We start from the raw sequence: 24,533 nt of genomic DNA, 5'->3' as shown, positions 1-24,533 counted from the left end.
TAAACCCTTCATTGAATAAAGTTGGAGCTCACGATAGCAGCAGTTACATCAGGTAGAAGGAGAAGAGAAGAAAATACACTCCTGGAAATGGAAAAAAGAACACATTGACACCGGTGTGTCAGACCCACCATACTCGCTCCGGACACTGCGAGAGGGCTGTACAAGCAATGATCACACGCACGGCACAGCGGACACACCAGGAACCGCGGTGTTGGCCGTCGAATGGCGCTAGCTGCGCAGCATTTGTGCACCGCCGCCGTCAGTGTCAGCCAGTTTGTCGTGGCATACGGAGCTCCATCGCAGTCTTTAACACTGGTAGCATGCCGCGACAGCGTGGACGTGAACCGTATGTGCAGTTGACGGACTTTGAGCGATGGCGTATAGTGGGCATGCGGGAGGCCGGGTGGACGTACCGCCGAATTGCTCAACACCTGGATCGTGAGGTCTCCACAGTACATCGATGTTGTCGCCAGTGGTCGGCGGAAGGTGCACGTGCCCGTCGACCTGGGACCGGACCGCAGCGACGCACGGATGCACGCCAAGACCGTAGGATCCTACGCAGTGCCGTAGGGGACCGCACCGCCACTTCCCAGCAAATTAGGGACACTGTTGCTCCTGGGGTATCGGCGAGGACCATTCGCAACCGTCTCCATGAAGCTGGGCTACGGTCCCGCACACCGTTAGCCCGTCTTCCGCTCACGCCCCAACATCGTGCAGCCCGCCTCCAGTGGTGTCGCGACAGGCGTGAATGGGGGGACGAATAGAGACGTGTCGTCTTCAGCGATCAGAGTCGCTTCTGCCTTGGTGCCAATGATGGTCGTATGCGTGTTTGGCGCCGTGCAGGTGAGCGCCACAATCAGGACTGCATACGACCGAGGCACACAGGGCCAACACCCGGCATCATGGTGTGGGGAGCGATCTCCTACTCTGGCCGTACACCACTGGTGATCGCCGAGGGGACACTGAATAGTGCACGGTACATCCAAACCGTCATCGAACCCATCGTTCTACCATTCCTAGACCGGCAAGGGAACTTGCTGTTCCAACAGGACAATGCACGTCCGCATGTATCCCGTGCCACCCAACGTGCTCTAGAAGGTGTAAGTCAACTACCCTGGCCAGCAAGATCTCCGGATCTGTCCCCCATTGAGCATGTTTGGGACTGGATGAAGCGTCGTCTCACGCGGTCTGCACGTCCAGCACGAACGCTGGTCCAACTGAGGCGCCAGGTGGAAATGCCATGGCAAGCCGTTCCACAGGACTACATCCAGCATCTCTACGATCGTCTCCATGGGAGAATAGCAGCCTGCATTGCTGCGAAAGGTGGATATACACTGTACTAGTGCCGACATTGTGCATGCTCTGTTGCCTGTGTCTATGTGCCTGTGGTTCTGTCAGTGTGATCATGTGATGTATCTGACCCCAGGAATGTGTCAATAAAGTTTCCCCTTCCTGGGACAATGAATTCACGGTGTTCTTATTTCAATTTCCAGGAGTGTAGAAGGGGCGGACATATGGTGGCAATTTCCATTTCTGAACAAGCCACAGAAAAAAAACACAACTTAAACATTAGTGTCATGCACTATTTTGTGTAATGTAATATCTTGTACAGACATCTTTTATTAACCTGACACGTTCCACATCATTACGAAGTGTCGTATTCATGATCTATGGAACAAGTATTAATCTAATCTAAGCTTCCTCGCAGATTAAAACTGTCTGCCGGGCCGAGACTCAAACTCGGGACCTCTGCCTTTCATCGGCAAGTGCTCTACCAAGGTCCTTAGGAGAGCTTCTGCAAAGTTTGGAAGATAGGAGACGAGGTACTGGCAGAAGTACAGCTGTCAGTCGTGCTTGGGTAGCTCGGATGGTAGAGCACTTGCCCGTCGAAGGCAAAGGTCCCGAGTTCGAGTCTCGGTTCGGCACACAGTTTTAATCTGCCAGGAAGTTTCATATCAGCGCACACTCCGCTGCAGAGTGAAAACCTCATTCTGAAGCTACAGATAGTTTAATGGTCGGTGACAGCTGAACATAAGCACAAGTTTTGTTTAGTTATAATAGTGTTAAAGACAACAATCATTTCTTTAGATTTCTTTTTGTGATTCACTATGGTAATTAGCAAATGAACTTCTCCCATTACTGCTAGTCATAAGAGTAAGGCCTTGATAGAATTTCACTCTACAATCATTTCTTCGTCACATGTATCAGGTTTATAGATGTACAGATGATCATCCCAGAGATGATTAATTACAGTTGTTGAGAGTAGAAATGTGCCGATTTCACGACGGAAACTTCGGTGTTTATTTGAATTCCATTTCATCTGAGTTAATATGTTCTCATAGCAGTTTTACAGTTTGCATGGAACGACAGAATCAGGTGTCACAACAACGACAGAATTTTATGTCTTTGAGTCCAAAACAAGTGCACGAGCACTGGGGAGAGAATTCTCTTAACATCTTTGAGTTCAGCTACAATCAAATTTCTTCTGTTTATTGCGTGTGCGTTGCAGTAAAAATCCTTGTACGATCTGGTATACAATTCGTAGAATAGTGTGAGAGACGGGCATCGTTGAAATTAGCTTGTAAAACCCATGGAAGTATTTTGCAGGATGGTCATGTATTGCCCACACAAGAGGCGTGTTGACTTTCTTGTGTGTTTTCGCCGTGGTTGGTGACCATTGCCCAGTGCAGTGTGTCTTTGCTGTGGGCTGATTATTGTCATCGCGAGTGGCGCGATGTGTTTGTGGTGTGTCTCTCATCTATGGATGTCGCCTTTGGTGCGATGTTTCTCGTGAATGGGATATTTTATTGGACTGTGGTTACACAGATGAGCTATCGCATCTTATGCGATTGTTGTTCAGTGTGGTTATTCGCTTGTGATTTTCGTATGTGGTTTTCTGCACTATTGCGCAATGATATTCGTGTGGGCTTTCGCGAGCACCTGAATAGTAGATCATGGGCGATAGTTCATACTATGTGAAGTGAGTACAGAATGTGTGAGTCACTTTGGTATGTTTTTGCAGAGTGAGCGAGGCACACCATCAATTTATGAGAAAGAGAAGAACGGAAGAAATGTAGCTTTGCAGTCAAATATCGATAACACCTTCTGCTTTTTTATGTTTGTTTCAGCAGCTGGAGTGAAAAATTTGTACACCAATATGAGAAACTTCTGTGTCAGTTTCAGCAAAAAGAGAATTTCGCAGCAGAAATGTTTTGCCCACATAGCACAGAGAACAGACTGGTGACTTCGGCACTTATCGAGATTCAATCCATACACCACCGTTAATATCACCATAATGACTAAGTAATGGGGAAGTAATCCCTAGTACCTTCATTAGTTCGTATATCCTTCACAGTAGTTGTGTTGCTTGAATGAGAAGTAGAGTTAGATGATGTCAGAGAGACTGAAGTGAATGTGTAGTCTAAAGTGGCTTACTACTTTGAGCTGCATGAAAAGTTGTGGGAAATTACACTATCATACATTACAACTTGATGACCTCACCACTACTTAAGATTATAAAGATTTTGACACAGAAAAGTAATCATTTAAAATTATTGCTGTAATGCAAACAAAGAATCATTGTTGAGTAGAATCAGATTTAATTTTTTTGTCAAAAGAGGTATGTAAACCATTTTACTTTTTTTTGCTTTTCTTGGAGTAATCATGTAAAGCAATCCTTTATAATTTCGTTATAATTCTCTCTGTATTTATCCTGTGAACATATTTGTAAAAAAACACAGCACTAAGCCGACATGTAAACACTGAGCAGACTGTGTGAGCTGAATGGATGGCGACGTATCAGGCAGTTGGAGAGGACGCTGACAACGGGGCAGCCATAGCAGTTGGAGGGGGGGGGGGGGGCACCATGAAAAGTGGCGCAGTCATGGTCGTCCACCAGCCCTGTTAGCTATGGGGGGGGGGCGGGGGGGGGGGGGATTGCGAAGTGCGCAGCTGCCTGCAGGCGGCAGTGACCCTCATAGCAACAGCAGGGCAGTTGGTCGTCATGACATCATCGGGCTGCATGAATGGAGGCAGGTGCCGACGAGCCACGAGCTGTCAACAGAGGGCTGGTGCCCTGGTGGCACACGACTGCTTTCGCTGCTGCTGCCTGCTTCCAAGGTCCCGTGGGACCTACTGCTGAATGAAGGGGCGTGTGCGGCCAAAGGGGCAGAGCTGTGGAGTGCTGAATGGAGGGACTTACATCTCTGGAGACATGGGACGACGCAGACGGTGACAGCAGGTGGTGATTCAAACCTGTGTCCTTATGCTGCCTGGCTCATCCCATGAGTGTCTTCGATGACCTGATGGTCAACCACAGAGACTGCTTGTCCAACGACATTGTATACTATTAATAACGCTAAAAATGGGAATGGGGAACTGGTCCCTCACTGTGTAAGGTTGTTACTAGATTAATATACCCAAAGACTAAAGAATCTTTTGGCAAATGATGGAAAGATTTTTCAATTAGTAAAAAATAAAGGATTTCCTGATCTACACCGGTCGGTCTCTATCGCCTCCAGACTGCGGGAGGCTATGAAGTAGGCCCCAAAGTGTGTACAGGAGAAAGCGGGAGCTTAATGAAAAACGTGTAAAGAGCACGAACGCCACACTTGCTTGGTAGAAATCTGCAGTGGAGGGATACAAGAGTAACAGGCCTACTGCTTCGTGGCTTTCCACCACAAGAGATAAACTACGCACTCTCTGTGTGCGCTGTGTGCAGACAAGTATCAGGAAACCGGGAAAACAATACTATTTTGATAAAATTGCCTCTTTCTCTCACTGCAGCGACGGCCTCCTACTGGCATTAATAATTACAGTGGGTGGCGGCAGAAAAAGAAGAAAATAGAAGTGTTCGACATGTGATTCTACAGCACGATCCTGATATCTGAGTGAAGCGATGAGGAATGATGAGGTTCCAGCAGAATTTGTGAGGACAGGAATACAAGGAAGAAACTGACTGGAGGAAGGGAGGGGGGGCAGGACACGTGGGTCAGAGCCATAAAGGAGTAACTGCCACGGTAACAGGAGAAACTGCGGAGGACAGAAATTATGGGGGAAAACAAATAACTGGGATTACTGGTTGTAAGTGCTTCTGTGGGATGAGGATGATACAGGAGAGCAAGTCAGGAGACTTATAGCCCAAAATGAAAGAACTCCACAAGTGTGGGACAACAGCCCTTTACAACTGAACGCCACACTCGGTTTCGAAGTCTTGAGACAACTGGGGACGGCAGAAGACTCCTTACGAGGATCCCACGCAGGGTTTCAAACGTCAAGTATTCAAGATTGGCTCTGAACACTATGGGACTTAACATCTGAGGCCATCAGTCCCCTAGAACTTAGAACTACTACTTAAACCCAACCAACCTAAGGACATCACACACATCCATGTCCGAGGCAGGATTCGAACCTGCGACCGTAGCGGTCGCGCGGTTCCAGACTGAAGCGCCTAGAACCGCTCGGCCGGCTATTCAAGAATAAGTGTTACAAAAACCGTTGTGCGGGCTGATCACGCACGAGAGTTTTCCTTAACTTTTATTTGTTAGTCCATTATTGTGTCAAAAATTACGGATTTCCATAGGCTGGACTTTATTCATTTTGATTACAGGTGCAACATGCGTGACCAGTATTGGAATACACAGCACACAGTTAGATTTTTTTCCACAACACATGCAGAAATCAAACTGAGTGTGGAGTTTGTTATTATTTTGTAGAGTTACACAGCAACACTGGTGTGCAGCTATGTCCAGGGCACATTGGCCTGTCAGTGGACCGGAGGTTTGGACGATGTGCTCCATGGCCAATCTGGATTTTGTATGTGCTGTAAACAAGAACAGAAAAGAAATTTTTGAACCTCCAGTGTGCTGATGGTGAAATAGGACCATAAGTTTTTCTTTATTGGAATAAATAGTTGGAATTCCGTGATAAGTTGCATTAAGAAGTATTGTTTATTTATCACACTTGCCTATGTATGTTAGACCATCTGCACTGCCATTTGGATTGTCCACTATGGCTGTTTTAAATATGCATACTTGACTGTATTTCAATTACTTACAAAGGCATGTGGTTTGAGAAGAGACACTGTGCCCTAAACGAGTCACCAGCCATAAATAAACCGGATTCCAAGATCACAGGTTAATATTAGAGGAGGCACGCCACTCTCTCGCTTTAACAACACTGTGGAAGTATCTAACCAAAATTGTATCCCTTTTTTTATATGTGAAAGTATCATTGATAAGATTGTTCTAAATTAATTTTTCAACAAACCTGAATCTGACTGCGTCTGTGAACTTGGTTCTTGCACTCCTCCATCTTGCCAGAAATGCAACATGTATTTGACTCGGCAATCAAGTTTAAGAGAATAATGCCGTATGTGCAATGGCATTAAGATGGTACTGAAAAAATAACTTTTGGCCCTGATGTTTACTTAATGAAATTATATCTCGACTTGAATAACGCCAGTTTTGAAATGGCATAAAATTAGTTATTTGAATTAACTTTGCTCTGATAACGTTAGTTCGACCAAAATCGATTTCAAACCATGAATTGCACATATATATTGCATAGAGGCCTCATTTTCTTGACATTCTTTCATTGGTGGGTAACCTTATTTTCATATTCAATATGAGCAAAGGATGTGGATCATGATTCAGGCTGTTAGATTTAAACACAATGTTGATCTCATTATATATATATATATATATATATATATATATATATATATATATATATATATATACTGTTAAAATTTTAAGTCATACACAAAACCCATTATTTCCAACATTTTTCTAGCACGAATCACTCTTACAAAAAATTTTACAAAACGCTTACTGTGTCGAACCTTGGACATATAAATCCTAACTCTGAACATTATCTAACAAAAATCAATTTGAAATGATTGTATATCTTCCCTCATATACGTGCTACAGTTTGGTGAGGGGCAGCGACCTACCTTAACGTTGTCACCACGCGTCTGCTTCCTCCGGGCACCTGGCTGTGACTCCACGGTTTTTTCTCTTAACCATCAAAGATCCTCCAACTCAAAGATATTATACTCATTCCACCTTGCTGTTGGCAGCTACCGACTTTATTTTCTGGAGCTACCCTGATCAGACCTTAGTACATACCTTTCAACTGTTAGTCTGATTAATGTTCACATTTTCGGTCATGATCTCATTGTTCCCCAGTACTTCATTTGTTATGTGTGGTTTATGAGCTACATGGGGATATTGTGGGCACAATTTTCCTACAACTGCATGTGTAACCTGAGGAGAACTTGTACCCGAGTGGCTACAGTGGAGGCGACAGAGAATAGGGAGAGAAATAAATGCTGAGGGCAGCGACCTGGCTGTCGAGCAATTCTGGGAAGCAGCACCCAGTGGATTGTAACTTCTGGCAAAAACCCTCTCCTCCTTCCCATTTAGTGTCAAACAGAAGGGCGCTGGTTCGAAAAACATTTTACCTAGGCAAGGCGACAGTCCATCGCGAAGATGGCCAGCTGGAGAAAAGTAGGTGGAGCAAGCCATCTGAGAGAGACTGCTATATACTGAGGTAGGAAGGTCATAGAACTCTGTGCGTTCTCATGTTAGAAGCTGAGGCGATACAAACCGAGTCACTGGTGTAGATATTTAATGAAGGTGAGACTATAGCCCTCCTGACGCCAGGAAGTCGCCTCGGTTCTTTTCAGGGCTACAACTGTCTGGGAAGCTTAAAAGCCTTCTTTCAGAAATTCGAAATCTTTGGCCCAGAAAGATTACATCTCTACATAATCTACATCTCCATCTATACTCCGCAAGCCACCTGACGGTGTGTGGTGGAGGCTACCTTGAGTACCTTTATCGGTTCTCCCTTCTGTTCCAGTCTCGTATTGTTCGTGGAAAGAAAGATTGTCGGTATGGCTCTGTGTGGGCTCTAATCTCTCTGTTTTTATCCTCATGGTCTCTTCGCAAGATATACGTAGGAGGGAGCAATATACTGCTTGACTCCTCGGTGAAGGTACGTTCTCGAAACTTTAACAAAAGCCCGTACCGAGCTACTGAGCGTCCCTCTTGCAGAGTCTTCCACTGCAGTGTATATATCATCTCCGTAACGCTTTCGCGATTACTAAATGATCCTGAAACGAAGGGCGCTGCTCTCCGTTGGATCTTCTCTGTCTCCTCTGTCAACCCTATCTGGTACGGATCCCATACTGCTGAACAGTATTCAAGCAGTGGGCGAACAAGTGTAGTGTAACCTACTTCCATTGTTTTCGGACTGCATTTCCTTAGGATTCTTCCAATGAATCTCAGTCTGGCATCTGCTTTACCGACGATTAATTTTATATGGTCATTCCATTTTAAATCACTCCTAATGCCTACTCCCAGGTAATTTATGGAACTAACTGCTTCCAGTTGCTGACCTGCTATATTGTAGCTAAATGATAAAGGATCTTTCTTTTTATGTATTCGCAGAACGTTACACTTGTCTATATTGAGATTCAATTGCAATCCTATCAATTGCATCCTGTCTAGATAGATGTTTTTTGCCAAAATATGGCCACGCTTACTATGAGAAAGACGCCTCCCCTAGTCTAAAATCTTCCTTTCAGACAAGACAGATTTGAAATTTGGCTCCTGTCTAAATATGCAAAGTGGAGGCTTGCTTCCCTAGCGTGGGAACCCCGGTGCTGTATCTGAATTGGCTAACAGGCTAACAGAACAGTCAACAGGAGAGATTCAGTGCATAGAGGGTAGATCGATTGGTTTGTACGATGTGGGCGTGGTTTCGTTTTTGCTAAGTGGGCTCATGTACCGAGGCTTGGGGAAAAGTGGTTGTGATACTTTTCTTCTCCGTCTTCTCCCCTGGTAGAGAACTTCAGCTCTTTGCCTAGCGGGTGATACTTGTGGTCTCTATCTTGTGGTACACTAAGAGCCGGATCTGTACCGACAGTGGATCTCATATCACCTCGGACATACCGTGTGTCTTGAGGGTGAACTTATTCGTCCTGAGTCGACTGCCATTTGACAATTCCAGCATGCACCATCGTGCCTGTGAGTCAAATTTCTCTGACCAACCAGACCAAGGATTTCAGGACTCTGATAGGGAAATTCCCCACGTTCTGTTAATCAGAAGCCAGACGGCGTAGTTTCAAAGTTTTAGTGGACGCTTCAGCACATTTCAGCTGCAGCAGCGCACCACCCCTGCCCACAGCGCACCGTTTCCAACTGCTGGCGGAATCAAGGTGAAAGGTTAAAGCACTGCCGGACCTGTGTCAAGTTGTTAAAGGGTTTTCACAGCTCTCTGTCCTCAGGCGCACATAGTTTGTGGCATACTTCGTCACAGTTGATCCCTATTCAATAGAGTTTGGCCTCACAGTGGATTCACGTAAACAAAGGCAGATTGCATTGTAGAAAGGATTAATTCAGGGGAGAATTTTGTATAGCTTTGACACGAATGTATGCTTTGCAATCACAGACCATTCCTTTCCTGATTTATGTTTGCCATTTTTGTGTAAGATTTATGATCTTATTAACAGAATCTTCCGTCGGTTCTTGGTAGAACAACATTATAATAATAAATGAAAAGCACCAGTTTGCTTTTGTTCTACAATATTATTTTTATTGCTAACCGGTTTTCGGCTTACAAGGCCATCTTCAGGCATTTACTGAGCATTATCACCAAAGAAGTTAAATGTTAGCAGACAACATTGGAAGAGAAGTAACACATCTAGAGTGAAGTAGAAACATACAGTGAGTAACATCTTTGCAATGAAATAGTAAAAACTGAACAGTACATAAATAACAATGGAGTTGCCAGGAAAACCTTTAGCACAATATATGAATAACATGCCTACATAATGGTATCTATGGATAAACAAAACTATTGAAATAAGATAAACTTAGTACTAGGCAAGGCTGCATCAAGAGGTATGAAACATGGAGAGTGATACACAACCAATTAAAAAAGAAGAGACAGTTGTCAATGTAAATACAGAATACACGAAGAACTTAAGCTATATCAATACGATAAACAGAAATTAATAAATGCAGGAAAATTGAGGTGTTTGAGGAAATCTACAGTTTGAGATGTGTTACTTCTCTTCCAGTGTTGTCTGCTAACATTTAACTTCTTTGGTGATAATACTCAGTAAATGCCTGAAGATGGCCTTGTAAGCCGAAAACCGGTTAGCAATAAAAATAATATTGTAGAACAAAAGCAAACTGGTGCTTTTCATTTATTATTTATGATCTTGTTGTAGTTACAAAAGGATTAATAAAACTTGTCGTTATTTTGTAAACTTAGATACATCATTGTTCCCATTCATACTCCTTCAGCTGTTCAATGTTTCTATATTACTGTGGTGGTGCATGGGTACAACAGAAATTTAAGATTCAAACTTATTAAATTAATCAGCTGATTATTAATTTTAGTTCAGAAAGTGACCATAGGTGAAGGCAACAAAAGTAAATTCACTAATTGATATATAAAAATTAAGGGTGTAGCTCACGATTTGAAGGATACTGAGAAGACAATACTTTTCTTTATGTAAAATTAATAACATTTAGCATCACTCATACATGTATTAATGAGTAAAGCAAGCGACAACTTGCAAATGAAAGCCACTGGTATGCTAATAACCGGCGTAAGCGCAGAATGTTGAATGCAGGCGTGCAAAAGTGCCTGCATTGTGTTGTACAGGTGAAGGATGTCTGTCTGTGGGATGGAGTTCCACATCTGTAGCACTTCGTCAGTCAATACGCGAACGGTTAATGGTGTTTGTGGAAGACGTTGGAGTTGCCGTCCGACGATGTCACTGATGTGCTTAATTGGTTGCAGGTCTGGCGGCTGAGCAGGCCGAGTCACTACGTCCACACTCTGCAGATCATGTTCGGCTAAAATAGCTGTGTGTGGGTGAGCGTTATCCTGCTGTCACACACGGTCTGGAATGGAGTTCATGAATGGGCAACACAACAGGTCGAATCACCAGACTGACGTGCAAATTTGCAGTCAGGGTGCGTGGGGTAACCACGACAGTGCTCCTGCTGTCATATGAAATCACACCCCATGTAACACCATAGCTCTAAAGCTGTACTGACTTATTTTGCCTTTTGTTTTGTGTTATATTGTTGATTTTCTGTTAATTCTGGATTGAATCGATACCATGAGAGTGTTTATTCTTTTCTGTTAAAAAATTTTATGTCTTTTAGAGTGTAGGAAGTGAAATCCTTGTAATATGTACAGTACGAGCAAATTATATGTATTGTCTTCCTCATATAATCTCTTAGGTAACCTATAAAATTAAATAATTTTGTGTACAACTACCAATATATGCAAATATTCTGTTTTATTTAAAATGTTTGTTTGCTGCTATTTAAACTGCTGACCTTCACTTAGGGTTCTTAGTTATTTTGTATGTAAAAGGTGTTGTGGTTCCTCTCGGGAACGGAGCTGTGTAGCGCGCGCAAATTGTGGTTGGCCTAGGTAGAAAAGGTGGAACCAAGAGTCAGTCAGGGACGAGCTACTAAACTATCAACTGCTCAAATAAAAGTTGTGTATTGTGCTGGTTCCGAGAGAGGCTTTTCCTGACGCTTCTCAATGCCTCGGATGGATGGATAAAGAGCTGGAACTATTCTGGAATTGGTATCTATCTCGCCACCAAGAAATGACAGACTCTAGCAGTTCTGCCTGCAAATCCACCTGCCAAAAAGCAATCGCCACCACATTGCGTAATCACTGTAATGGAGCACTACAGTAATGTACAGCGAAGGATCAGCTCATAGGATGTTATAGTGTACTCAAATATAAGGTAATTTATAAATGAATTTATGAACCTACCTTGATTTTTTCCTTATCATAACACTTCTTACGTCCCTCTCCGTCTGAAGTAAAGTGATTACCTTTATTGAAAGCATATTAAAATAAATATGGCAATAGAATGTGCTAAATTGAATATTGTTTGTTGAAAGGATCTTGCAAATAACTCAAATTTGTGTTTCACTGAAGTAAAAGTTTAGAACTGCAACTGTTGAGAGTTATATGTTCACGCTTGTTAAGTACTTATTTCTCTAGTGTACTGAAAGTGTGTTTAGTTTGCTCTGCTACAGTGGTCAAGATTAAGGGACCCCTCCATTGAAAGTAGTTCAAATGCAACAAGTTACTTAATTACAGAAAGTTTTAATTACACTTGCCATTCAAGTCAAATTCTGTACAACATTGGGTTCCTCTTGTGTACTGAAAGTGCATATTAATAGCGTTATAGTATCCACACTTTATCCTCTATGCTCATGATAAATAACAATTAATATAAAGACCGCTATCTATGAAAACAGTAACTTTTTCTTGTTATTCAAAATTCAGTGAGAAGTAATCTGTTTGTGAACTCCATTTAATTTTCATTCTAAGCAGAAAGGTGTTTAGTATTGAGAGACTTAATCTATGCACAATTACTAATTTTGCTGTGAAGCATATCCATATTTCATGTCAGACAGCAATATGTAAAGTAATATTGAGCCTATGCCCAATTTACGATCCTGCAGTGAATATTAATAGTCACATTATTGAGACCATTCAGTTTGACTAAGACCTCAAGGTAATAGTGTGTTTTGTTATCTGTTATATTTACGCAAATACTTTGTTCTGATATGTTAGCTCCAACCTCAACGTGAACATACTGTATTCAGCTGCCAGAGTTCATTGCACTCGTGTGTGGCAAAGTATAGGTTGTGTTTGTCCGTTAAAGATAGTCATACCTATTTTAATGAACAAGAATGTCAACCATTCTCTTGCCTAATTAGGCTGGCGACCGTTTTATTGATTCTTTGAACAGGGTAGATAGGTAAAATATTGTTTGTTGCTGTTTTAATATTTACGTAATTCTGACTTTCACTTCCGATAAGTCACCTCCGTTAGGTACAACACGGTCAACGTAACAAAATTCCCTTCAGAGGGTAACACTCCTCTGTTGCTTTACACCATAATTCGTTGAATAAAAATAATTTCACTACATGAACTGCCTCCAGTTCTGAGGTTATGGTATAATAGACAGGTTGACTGCAGGCCCTCAACCGGCCTCCTTGTAACCAAAGCACGACCATCGTCGGCATCGAGGCAGAAACAGCTGTCATCAGAAAACCCAGCAGACGTCCGTCCTGCCCTCCAGCCAGCTCTCGCTCGACACCACCGAAGTCGCAACTGGCGGTGATTTGGGACCAGTGGACTGCACAGCAAGACCGTCTGGTTCGGAGATGTCCTTGAAGTGGTGCTCAAAATGCTGCTGCACTCGCAGTGCGATGCACCAGAGCCATAAACCGACCACCATGGCCTCCCTCCCCTCACGGTAATGTCACGTGGCCATCCATAGCCCGGCCCTCCTGCAGCCGTACACTCTCACGACCACCGCTGGCAGTCATCTACACTGGCTACATTGCTGCCAAGTGTTTCTGCAATATCGCGGAAGGAACGTACAGTTTCTCGAACCTCTGTCACCCGAGCTCGTTCAAACTCAGCGAGGTGTTAGCGTCTTGGTCACCTTAAAGACATTCCTGATTAACGTCAACTCACCACGTCCAATCTCAAAGGTGACTAATACTCACGGCCGCTACAGCGTGTATTTAAAGCATACAAGAATATAATAATTCCAATCGCAAAGAAAGCAGGTGTGACAGATGTGAAAATTACTGAACTATCAGTTTAATAAGTCACAGCTGCAAAATACTAACGCGAATTCTTTACAGACGAATGGAAAAACTGGTAGAAGCGGACCTCGGGGAAGATCAGTTTGGATTCCGTAGAAATGTTGGAACACGTGAGGCAATACTAATCTTACGACTTATCTTAGAAGAAAGATTAAGAAAAGGCAAACCTACGTTTCTAGCATTTGTAGACTTAGAGAAAGCTTTTGACAACGTTAACTGGAATACTCTCTTTCAAATTCTGAAGGTGGCAGGGGGTAAAATACAGGGAGCAAAAGGCTATTCACAATTTGTACAGAAATCAGATGGCAGTTATAAGAGTCGAGGGGCATGAGAGGGAAGCAGTGGTTGGGAAAGGAGTGACACAGGGTTGTAGCCTCTCCCCGATGTTATTAAATCTGTATATTGAGCAAGCAGTAAAGGAAACAAAAGAAAAATTCGGAGCAGGTATTAAAATTCATGGAGAAGAAGTAAAAACTTTGAGGTTCGCCGATGACATTGTAATTCTGTCAGAGACAGCAAAGGACTTGGAAGAGCAGTTGAACGGAATGGACAGTGTCTTGAAAGGAGGATATAAGATGAACATCAACAAAAGCAAAACGAGGATAATGCAATGTAGTCAAATTAAATCGGGTGATGCTGAGGGGATTAGATTAGGAAATGAGACACTTAAAGTAGTAAAGGAGTTTTGCTATTTAGGGAGTAAAATAACTGATGATGGTCGAAGTAGAGAGGATATAAAATGTAGACTGGCAATGGCAAGGAAATCGTTTCTGAAGAAGAGAAATTTGTTAACATCGAGTATAGATTTAAGTGTCAGGAAGTCGTTTCTGAAAGTATTTGTATGGAGTGTAGCCATGTATGGAAGTGAAACATGGACGATAACCAGTTTGGACAAGAAGAGAATAGAAGCTCTCGAAATGTGGTGCTACAGAAGAATGCTGGACATAAGGTGGGTAGATCACGTAACTAATGAGGAGGTATTGAATAGGACTGGGGAGAAGAGAAGTTTGTGGCACAACTTGACTAGAAGAAGGGATCGGTTGGTAGGACATGTTTTGAGGCATCAAGGGATCACAAATTTAGCATTGGAGGGCAGCGTGGAGGGTAAAAATCGTAGAGGGAGACCAAGAGATCAATACACTAAGCAGATTCAGAAGGATGTAGGTTGCAGTAGGTACTGGGAGATGAAGAAGCTTGCACAGGATAGAGTAGCATGGAGAGCTGCATCAAACCAGTCTCAGGACTGAAGACCACAACAACAACAACATGATTTTCGTCCACATAGTGGCACCACCAGCTCCACTCATACGCAACTGGCGAGAAATTGGAACAGACATCACGTTTCAGTGCAGAAACGCCCCACCAACATTCGTTTACGCCGCACAGCGCCTTCAAGATGTTGCGAACTTTTCCCGTCAGCTTATGTGTAAAATAATGCCTGTACAAGAAGCAATAACTGCGCGAGCAGTAAAACTGACAGCCCCCCCCCCCTCCACCTGCCCGTGTTGTACTTTCTCAGAACGCACGGCGGCCGGGACGCGGCTGACGGCGACATCCCGCACGCACAGCACGCTTAACACCCCCGCGGCAGGCGGGGGTGCGGCTAATGCGTCTGTTTGCACACTTTAGCGGCTGCTGCGCCACGCACCGCCACCACCACCCCTTCCGAAAACAAGCCCGCGCGGCAGAAGTTTGTGCTCGCGGACGCGGCCGCAGTTTTTGCGGCGCTGCTGCCTCCGTCCCTCCTCTGCGCTGCTGTGTGTTCTGACAGCGAGGACTGCGCGAAGGACGCCGGGGACAGCGGCTGCGGGCTCCGTTACAATAACACCCGATCCCCCGCTCGCCGGCCATTTGCTTCCGACAAGGGAAGGCTAAATTCGTTAAATCCCAAAATCAATATGGCAGCCGAGTGCGTGCTCTCCGGCACAACTGGCGGCGCCATAATCCAATTGCCGCGGCCGCGCACGCACTGTACGCACCGCGCGCTCTCCACTCTGCCTCATTCTCCGCGACAGTCGACGGCCGCCGCTGTCGGGCCCACACACACGCTCATGGTTTAAATACGAAACTTTTAAACTAATGCATATACGACGACGACCGCGTCGGAGGAAGGCTCTCGTTGTCAAACTTTAGAACTATTTTAGAGATGGCAGTTGGATTTGACTGCTCTGGGATAACATGCAGAAACAGTTTTGTATAATTCAACAGTGGGTGACTGCGTAATGATACATCTGACTGGGGTATTACCATTTTACTAGGTTTCGATTTAAAATAAAGTGTGCATAAGCCCTCACAAACTGACAAATCTCTTCATGTTCAGGCTTCTAATACAAAAAATAACTGATAAGTTAGTCTTCGTAACACAGTCCTTAGTAGTCCCTCCTCTGCCAAAACAAGGTACGTACCTGTTTAGTGCATTGCCATACTCAAACCACAATACACTTGCGTTTTCTTGACGAAACTATTTGTTTTGTTCCATTTCTCGACATATTGTTAGTCATGATCTACCATTGTCTTCTGCGCTGATTTTTTGGTAAGTCTTCTGTTTTGAAAATCTTGTTTGTTGGTCTCTTCTTTCTTCTCAATCTTTCCCTCTCTCAGTTATTCTTCATTCAATTTTTGGCATCAGATTTCGTCCCATAATTTAGTGTTTTACTGCAGCAATGCCGATGCAGTAGTTTCCTGGAAACGTGTATGTTCTGCCAGTCTCTACATGGTAATGCCGAGTCTTCCATCTCAGTACAATACTTCTGTGTTCTCCTTAAAGTCCTCCAACGTCTCCCTCCTCAAAATTATTTCTTCTGTTTTAATTCACGACTCATTCTCCATATCGATAATCACATGAACCAGTTCCAACATAGACTAAATCCTTCCACTTGTTACTTCCCCAGTAACAAAATTTTAGCGCAGATTAGTTTTTTCTTATCAAACCATAGCGTATATAGTTAATGTAGGAATGCATATAATGAAATTTGCATCAAGTAATACTAGAAATTCATATGGTATATTAATTTTGATTCATACTAAAATACATAGGAATAATAATGAATAAATAATTCTTGTTATTATACATTTAGCAAAATAAGGAAATGGTGGTACATTCATTTGTGATATTTGTATATACACTCATTATACTTGCCTCTCAAATGCTAATAATAATTAATCACTATTGTTAGCATTTCCTACAGTCAGTGATATGTATTATAATCAGATTTATTTATTCTATACAGTTAACGGAGGTGACTAAGTCACATGAAGTCACACTCTCATTAATTCACTTTGATAGGCTAGTGCACCAGCCCATCTCTTATCTACTGTCTGCTTCAATACGAATAAATAGTGTGTGACATAACCACTTTCATTTGTTCCTGTTGGCCTGCACTAGCACATGCTTCTTGGACTACTCATCTGTGTTTATAAACATTCCTGCACTGCTGTATCTGGCACTTTTGTACACAGATAAACCAGTCCTTTATTTCCAGCACTCATATTTGACTATCACAGCATTTGTCGCTTGGCTGACTATTTTAACTGCAGTGCTAGCCTTAATCTCAAAGGATGTGGTTCATTCTCTGGGGTACAATAGATTCTCTTATGTAAGCATTTTTACATTTTCTTGTTACAAACACTTCGAACAAATCTCATAAAACTCTTTCTCTAACACAAATTCTCTTAACACACTGATTTTTCATCTAGTCTCTCTTTTGATGTTATTTTCTTTATTCAGTGATGCTTATCCGGCCGGAGTGGCCGTGCGGTTCTAGGCGCTACAGTCTGGAGCCGAGCGACCGCTCCGGTCGCAGGTTCGAATCCTGCCTCGGTCATGGATGTGTGTGATGTCCTTAGGTTAGTTAGGTTTAATTAGTTCTAAGTTCTAGGTGACTGATGACCTCAGAAGTTAAGTCGCATAGTGCTCAGAGCCATTTTTCAGTGATGTTTCTCATGCCATATCTTTCATTTTGTTCTAGTTCAGTTAACCTGCACACACTTTCATCAAGTTTCCAGAAAATATAATTGGTCCATCAAACAAGCCAAAAACCTTTTCTGTCCCTCCTGTTTCCTCTCTATACTTCTCATTATTTCTCAGTAGAGCCTCGTCTCTAATCTAGAATTCTGTATGCATTGTTCTCCCACCATGTTGCATTTTCCTTCATGTGTCCTTCCTCTTGCATCTTTTCTTGAAAGAGTTTTCTTTCAGTCTTGTCTTTCCTAGTAAACTCCACATACTTCTGTCAAAAAACTATTTTAACATCATGCTTATTGGATATGTCTGTTCCTAGTACAACATCCACATTAAGCTTACGAACTATAAAAAATTTGCTCGATTCAAAGACAATCAGATTGACAATTACATGTATTTGCTTAGTAACGTGGTTTGGCTAATGTTCTAGTGGCACTTTCAATACTGACTAGATACAGGTAGTCTTAGTATTTTGCTTCCCTTGCTGGTATGTTGAAACAACACCTCTGAGACAGTTGTAACTGTAGTCCCACTGTCTTATAAGAGCTGGCTTCGATATTCTGCTTAAAATCATTCCTATTCATTTAACGTCCTCCATCTCAGTACAATACTTGTCTTTTCTTCTTAAATTCCTCTAATTTCCACAGAAAAGTCTCTTTCAAAAAATGTAGTACATTTTAACTAATTGATACCAAGTCGCTGCTGTCTGTTGTTATGTGATTCAGTTCCAGCCCATACTAATTCCTTTCACTTGTTACTCTCCTGACAACAAAATATTAGTGCAGATGAGTTTTTTTTTCTGTTGACCAAAGTGTGTATACTTCATACAAATATCATATACAGTTAAACTTACATAAGATAATGCATCAAATTCATATGATATATTACATTTCATTCATACTAAAACATCAAATATATAAACTGGATTAAGTGTGAATAAGTAATTATCATCTTATCACACATTTAACCAAAAATTAAGATGACATTATTTTACTTTCTCATAAAACAAAATACACCTGTAACAACAAGATAAGAGGCAGATTGGACTGTCTCTTGCGACAAGAACTAGTTTCTGATAATGTCACAGAATATCTGTTTCTTGTTTATCATAAAGCATCTTTTTCTGCATGGGATACTGAAGGTGATGGTTTACTGCTATTTACCTCTAGTGTCTTAACCTCTGCAGCTCACAGAATTGTAACTCGCTTATAATTTGACAAAATCATAGCGCAGATTTTTTGAAAACCATAATTTAGAGCACTTTCAAACACAGACTTACATACTTCGTTAAGTGTGTAGTTGGTATGTGTTGTAAATACAACCATATAGTCTAGTTTTCATTTGTTTCTTAAGTCCTAACAGTATAAAGCGTGCGATAGAATTGTCATATTTTCCAACCTAATCCTCTGTTTATTTATTACACTATGACCGGTCACCATAGACTTTTCTGAATTTTTGTGTTTGAAATGCAGTTGGTGTTCTACATAGCCATCGGCAACACTCCTTATGAACTGCTCCTAGTATCCGCTGCCACACTCGCAAGGAATATTATAGGTCTCTGATGGTCTCAGATCGAGAGCATTGTTAAATAGAGTGGCTGGAACACCGGTATTAAGCAGGGAAGAAATCAAATCAGTTCTCTGTGATTAGGGAAGCAGTATAAGTTAGACAACTTCGAGACACTTACACTACCTGATCAAAAGTATTAGGATGCCCCAAAAAAACAACTGTTTTTCATATCGGCTGCATTGTGCTGCCACCTGCTGCCAGGTACTCCATATCAGCGACCACGGTAGTCATTAGACATCTTGAAAGAGCAGACTGGGGCGCCCCGCGGAACTCACGAACGTGGAAAGGTGACTGGGCGTCACTTGTGTCATAAGACTGTACGCGAGTTTTCCACGCTTCTATACGTCCCTGGGTCCACTCTGTCGGATGTGATAGTGAAGTGGAAACGTGAAAGGACACGTACAGTACAAAAGCGCACAGGCCGACCTCGTCTGTTGACTGATAAAGACGGCCGATAGTTGAAGAGAGTCGTAATGTGTAATAGGCAGACATCTATCCAGACTATCACACAGGAATGCCAAACTGCATCGGGATCCGCTGACAGTACTATGACAGTTAGGCGGGAGGTGCTGCTCATAAGCCACACATTACGCCGGTAAATGCCAAACGACATCTCACTTGGTGTAAAGAGGGTAAACATTAGACGATTGAACAGTGGATTAACGTTATGTGGTGTGACGAATCACGGTACAGAATGTGGCGATCCGATGGCAGGGTGTGGGTATGGCGAATGCCCGGTGAACGTCATATGCCAGCGTACGTAGCGCCAACAGTAAAATTAGGAGGCGGTGGTATTATGGTGTTCTGGTGTGATTGTGTTTTCATGGAGGAGGCTTGCACCCCTTGTTTTTTTGCGTGGCACCATCACAGTACAGGCCTATATTGATTTTGTAAGCACCTTCTTGCTTCCCACTGTTGAAGAGGAATACGGGGATGGTGACTGCATCTTCCAACACGTTCGAGCACCTGTTCAAAATGGACAGCATCTGGCGGAGTGGTTGCACGACAATAACATCCCTGTAATGGACTTGCCTGCACAGAGTCCTGACCTGATTCCTATAGAACACCTTTGGGATGTCTTGGAAGGCCGACTTCGTGTCAGGCCGCACCGACCGACATCGACACCTCTGCTCAGTGCAGCACTCTGTGAAGAATGGGCTGCCATTCCCCATGAAACGTTCCAGCACCTGACTGAACGTATGCCTGCGAGAGTGGGTCATCAAGGCTAAGGGTGGGCCGACACCATAATGAACTCCCATTACCGATGGAGGGCGCCACGAACTTGTAAGTCATTTTCAGTCAGGTGACCGGATACTTTTGATCACGTAGTGTAGCAACGAATGGACGAGTGCGCTTCACAAAGGAAGTATCAGACTGATCACAGAGGAAGACCTCAGTTCACCACGTGATGTGACTGCTGGCGCTGCGAGCGGCATTTGTGTGACCTCACCGTGACGTAATCTAGCCAGTGAGGTGCCGTGCTGAGCTTCACCAGTTTCACCACAGCAGACATCCCGTAACGACTATCACGGAAAAAGTCATTGAAAGCTTGGGATTTTATCCGAATTTGGGTGGCAAGGGAACTTTTATCCAACAACTTGCATGGGGGCTTAATTAAATAAAATGCAAATATTTTTGGTAGCTGTATGTCCGATTACGCTGTTTCGTAAACGGTTGGCCCTGACTAGTATTAGTACGCTATCTGACTGCATAGAACAACAACAAAGACTGAAATGAAAATTTCCTGTTAACACAATTAATTAATTAAGTCCCCAGCAACTATAAAACCTACGAAACCAAAGCACAAGTGTAATTGTTCTGTGTGTAGGAGTGTGACTCAACGTACACATCTGGCACGGGTCTTCTTCAACAAGACAAGAAATTTTAAATACCATCTATACTGACGTGATAAAAAAATTAGAAATACTATAATTGCGCAAGAAAACCAGAATTACCCTCTAATACAAGAACACACGCCAGATGCTTTGTTGACTGAACCTGTAATGACGCATTATTCACGACACTGAAATAATGAGAGAGAAGGAAATTTTTTTTTTTACCTTCATTTATATTGATGAAAAGCACTCTAATCATTACAATGTATCACCATACCGAGTCGCTACTACCACGTCTCAACAAGAACTGAGTACTGCCACATCTCGACAAGCACTCTTCACTACGACATCTCAGCAAGCACTCTCTGCTACGAGTTCTCAACAAGCACTGACTACTACGAGTTCTCCCCAAGCACTGCCAGTGGAGGCGGCTGAATAATACACTTTGGCGCAATTTCTGGCGCTGTGGCTCAGTGTAGCCACCTTTCATATGCCCCTTCTCCACAGGCCAGAATTTGATGGTATTTTTGCCAGCATTGGTGGTGAAAATACCACCAAATACGTCCACAAAAATACAGACAAAAATAAAAGATAATATTAATACCTAAATATTACATAATTAGTTAAAATTTTGGATTTGCACTGACCTTTCAATAACCTAATTTATAAAATACAGTAAGCAATAAAACTTCTTTTCATACTTGTGACTTTACATAATAGTTCACACAATACACAAAAAATCTGTTTATACAAATGTTCACATAAAATGCTTTCAATGATTAGATCCAGCAGTATCACCCAGCAATGGTCAACAGGTGCAAACACCAACAAGTGACATCAATTTAGCAGAAACAGTCCATCAGTGGCACCCAGTAATGTTGAGCAGGTGCAGACACCAACAAGTGACATCTTTTCACTAGAAGCAGTTCATCAGTGGCACCAAGCAATGTTGAACAGGTGCAGACAGCAACAAGTGACATTATTTCAGTAGAATCAGTCCACTAGTGGCACCTAGCAATGTTGAACAGGTGCAGACACCAACAAGTGACATTATCTCAGTAGAAGCAGTTCCATCAGTGGCACCTAGCAATGTTGAACAGGTGCAGACAGCAACAAGTGACATTATTTCAGTAGAAGCAGTTCATCAGTGGCACCCAGTAATGTTGAACAGGTGCAGACACCAACAAGTGACGTTATTCCAGTAGAAGCAGTTCATCAGTGGCACCCAGCAATGTTGACCAGGTGCTGACAGCAACAAGTGACATTATTTCAGTAGAAGCAGTTCCATCTGTAGCACCCAGCAATGTTGAGCAGGTGCAGACACCAACAAGTCACATTATCTCAGTAGAAGCAGTCCATCAGTGGCACCCAGCATTGTTGAACAGGTGCAGACACCAACAAGTGACGTTATTCCAGTAGAAGCAGTTCATCAGTGGCACCCAGCAATGTTGAACAGGTGCTGACACCAACAAGTGACATTATCTCAGTAGAAGCAGTTCCACCAGTGGCACGCAGTAATGTTGAACAGGTGCAGACACCAACAAGTGACATTATCTCAGTAGAAGCAGTTCCACCAGTGGCACCCAGTAATGTTGCACAGGTGCAGACACCAACAAGTACCATCATCTCAGTAGAATCAGTCCATTAGTGGCACCTAGCAATGTTGAACAGGTGCAGACACCAACAAGTGACATTATCTCAGTAGAAGCAGTTCCATCAGTGGTACCTAGCAATGTTGAACAGGTGCAACCAAAAACAAGTGACATTATTTCAGTAGAAGCAGTTCCATCAGTGGCACCTAGCAATGTAGAACAGGTGCAGACAGCAACAAGTGACATCTTTTAGGTAGAAGCAGACCATTAGTGGCACCCAGCAATGTTGAACAGGTGCAGACACCAACAAGTGACATTATCTCAGTAGAAGCAGTTCCACCAGTGGCACCCAGTAATGTTGAACAGGTGCAAACACCAACAAGTGACATTATCTCAGAAGAAGCAGTTCATCAGTGGCACCTAGCAATGTTGAACAGGTGCAGACAGCAACAAGTGACATTATTTCAGTAGAATCAGTCCATTAGTGGCACCTAGCAATGTTGAACAGGTGCAGACACCAACAAGTGACATTATCTCAGTGGAAGCAGTTCCATCAGTGGCACCCAGCAATGTTGAGTAGGTGCAGACAGCAACAAGTGACATTATTTCAGTAGAAGCAGTTCATCAGTGGCACCTAGCAATGTTGAACAGGTGCAGACAGCAAGAAGTAACATCATTTCATTAGAAACAGTTCTAAGTGGCACCCAGTAGTGTTGAACAAGTGCAGACACCAACAAGTGACGTTATTCCAGTAGAAGCAGTTCATCAGTGGCACCCAGCAATGTTGAGCAGGTGCAGACAGCAACAACTGACATTATTTCAGTAGAAGCAGTTCATCAGTGGCACCTAGCAATGTTGAACAGGTGCAGACAGCAAGAAGTAACATCATTTTAGTAGAAACAGTTCTAAGTGGCACCCAGTAGTGTTGAACAAGTGCAGACACCAACAAGTGACGTTATTCCAGTAGAAGCAGTTCATCAGTGGCACCTACCAATGTTGAACAGGTGCAACCACCAACAAGTGACATTATTTCGGTAGAAGCAGTTCCATCAGTGGCACCTAGCAATGTTGAACAGGTGCAGACAGCAACAAGTGACATCTTATAGGAAGAAGCAGTCCATCAGTGGCACCCAGCAATGTTGAACAGGTGCAGACACCAACAAGTGACATTATCTCAGTAGAACCAGTTCCACCAGTGGCACCCAGTAATGTTGAACAGGTGCAAACACAAACAAATGACATTATTTCAGTAGAAGCAAGTCCATCAGTGGCACCCGGTAATGTTGAACAGTTGCAGACAGCAAGAAGTAACATCATTTCAGTAGAAACAGTTCTAAGTGGCACCCAGTAGTGTTGAACAAGTGCAGACACCAAGTGACGTTATTCCAGTAGAAGCAGTTCATCAGTGGCACCCAGCATGACGAGCAGGTGCAGACAGCAACAAGTGACATTATTTCAGTAGAAGCAGTTCCACCAGTGGCACCCAGTAATGTTGAGCAGGTGCAGACACCAACAAGTGACATTATTTCAGTAGATGCAGTTCCATCAGTGGCACCTAGCAATGTTGAACAGGTGCAGACAGCAACAAGTGACATCTTTTCGGTAGAAGCAGTCCATCAGTGGCACCCAGCAATGTTGAACAGGTGCAGACACCAACAAGTGACATTATCTCAGTAGAAGCAGTTCCACCAGTGGCACCCAGTAATGTTGAACAGGTGCAGACACCAACAAGTGACATCTTTTCAGTAGAAGCAGTTCCATCAGTGGCACCTAGCAATGTTGAACAGGTGCAGACAGCAACAAGTGACATCTTTTCAGTAGAAGCAGTCCATCAGTGGCACCCAGCAATGTTGAACAGGTGCAGACACCAACAAGTGACATTATCTCAGTAGAAGCAGTTCCA

The sequence above is a fragment of the Schistocerca piceifrons genome, chromosome 4 (genome assembly GCF_021461385.2).
Source record: "Schistocerca piceifrons isolate TAMUIC-IGC-003096 chromosome 4, iqSchPice1.1, whole genome shotgun sequence".
NCBI classification, from domain to species: domain Eukaryota; kingdom Metazoa; phylum Arthropoda; class Insecta; order Orthoptera; family Acrididae; genus Schistocerca; species Schistocerca piceifrons.
This window is presented reverse-complemented; position numbering follows the sequence as displayed.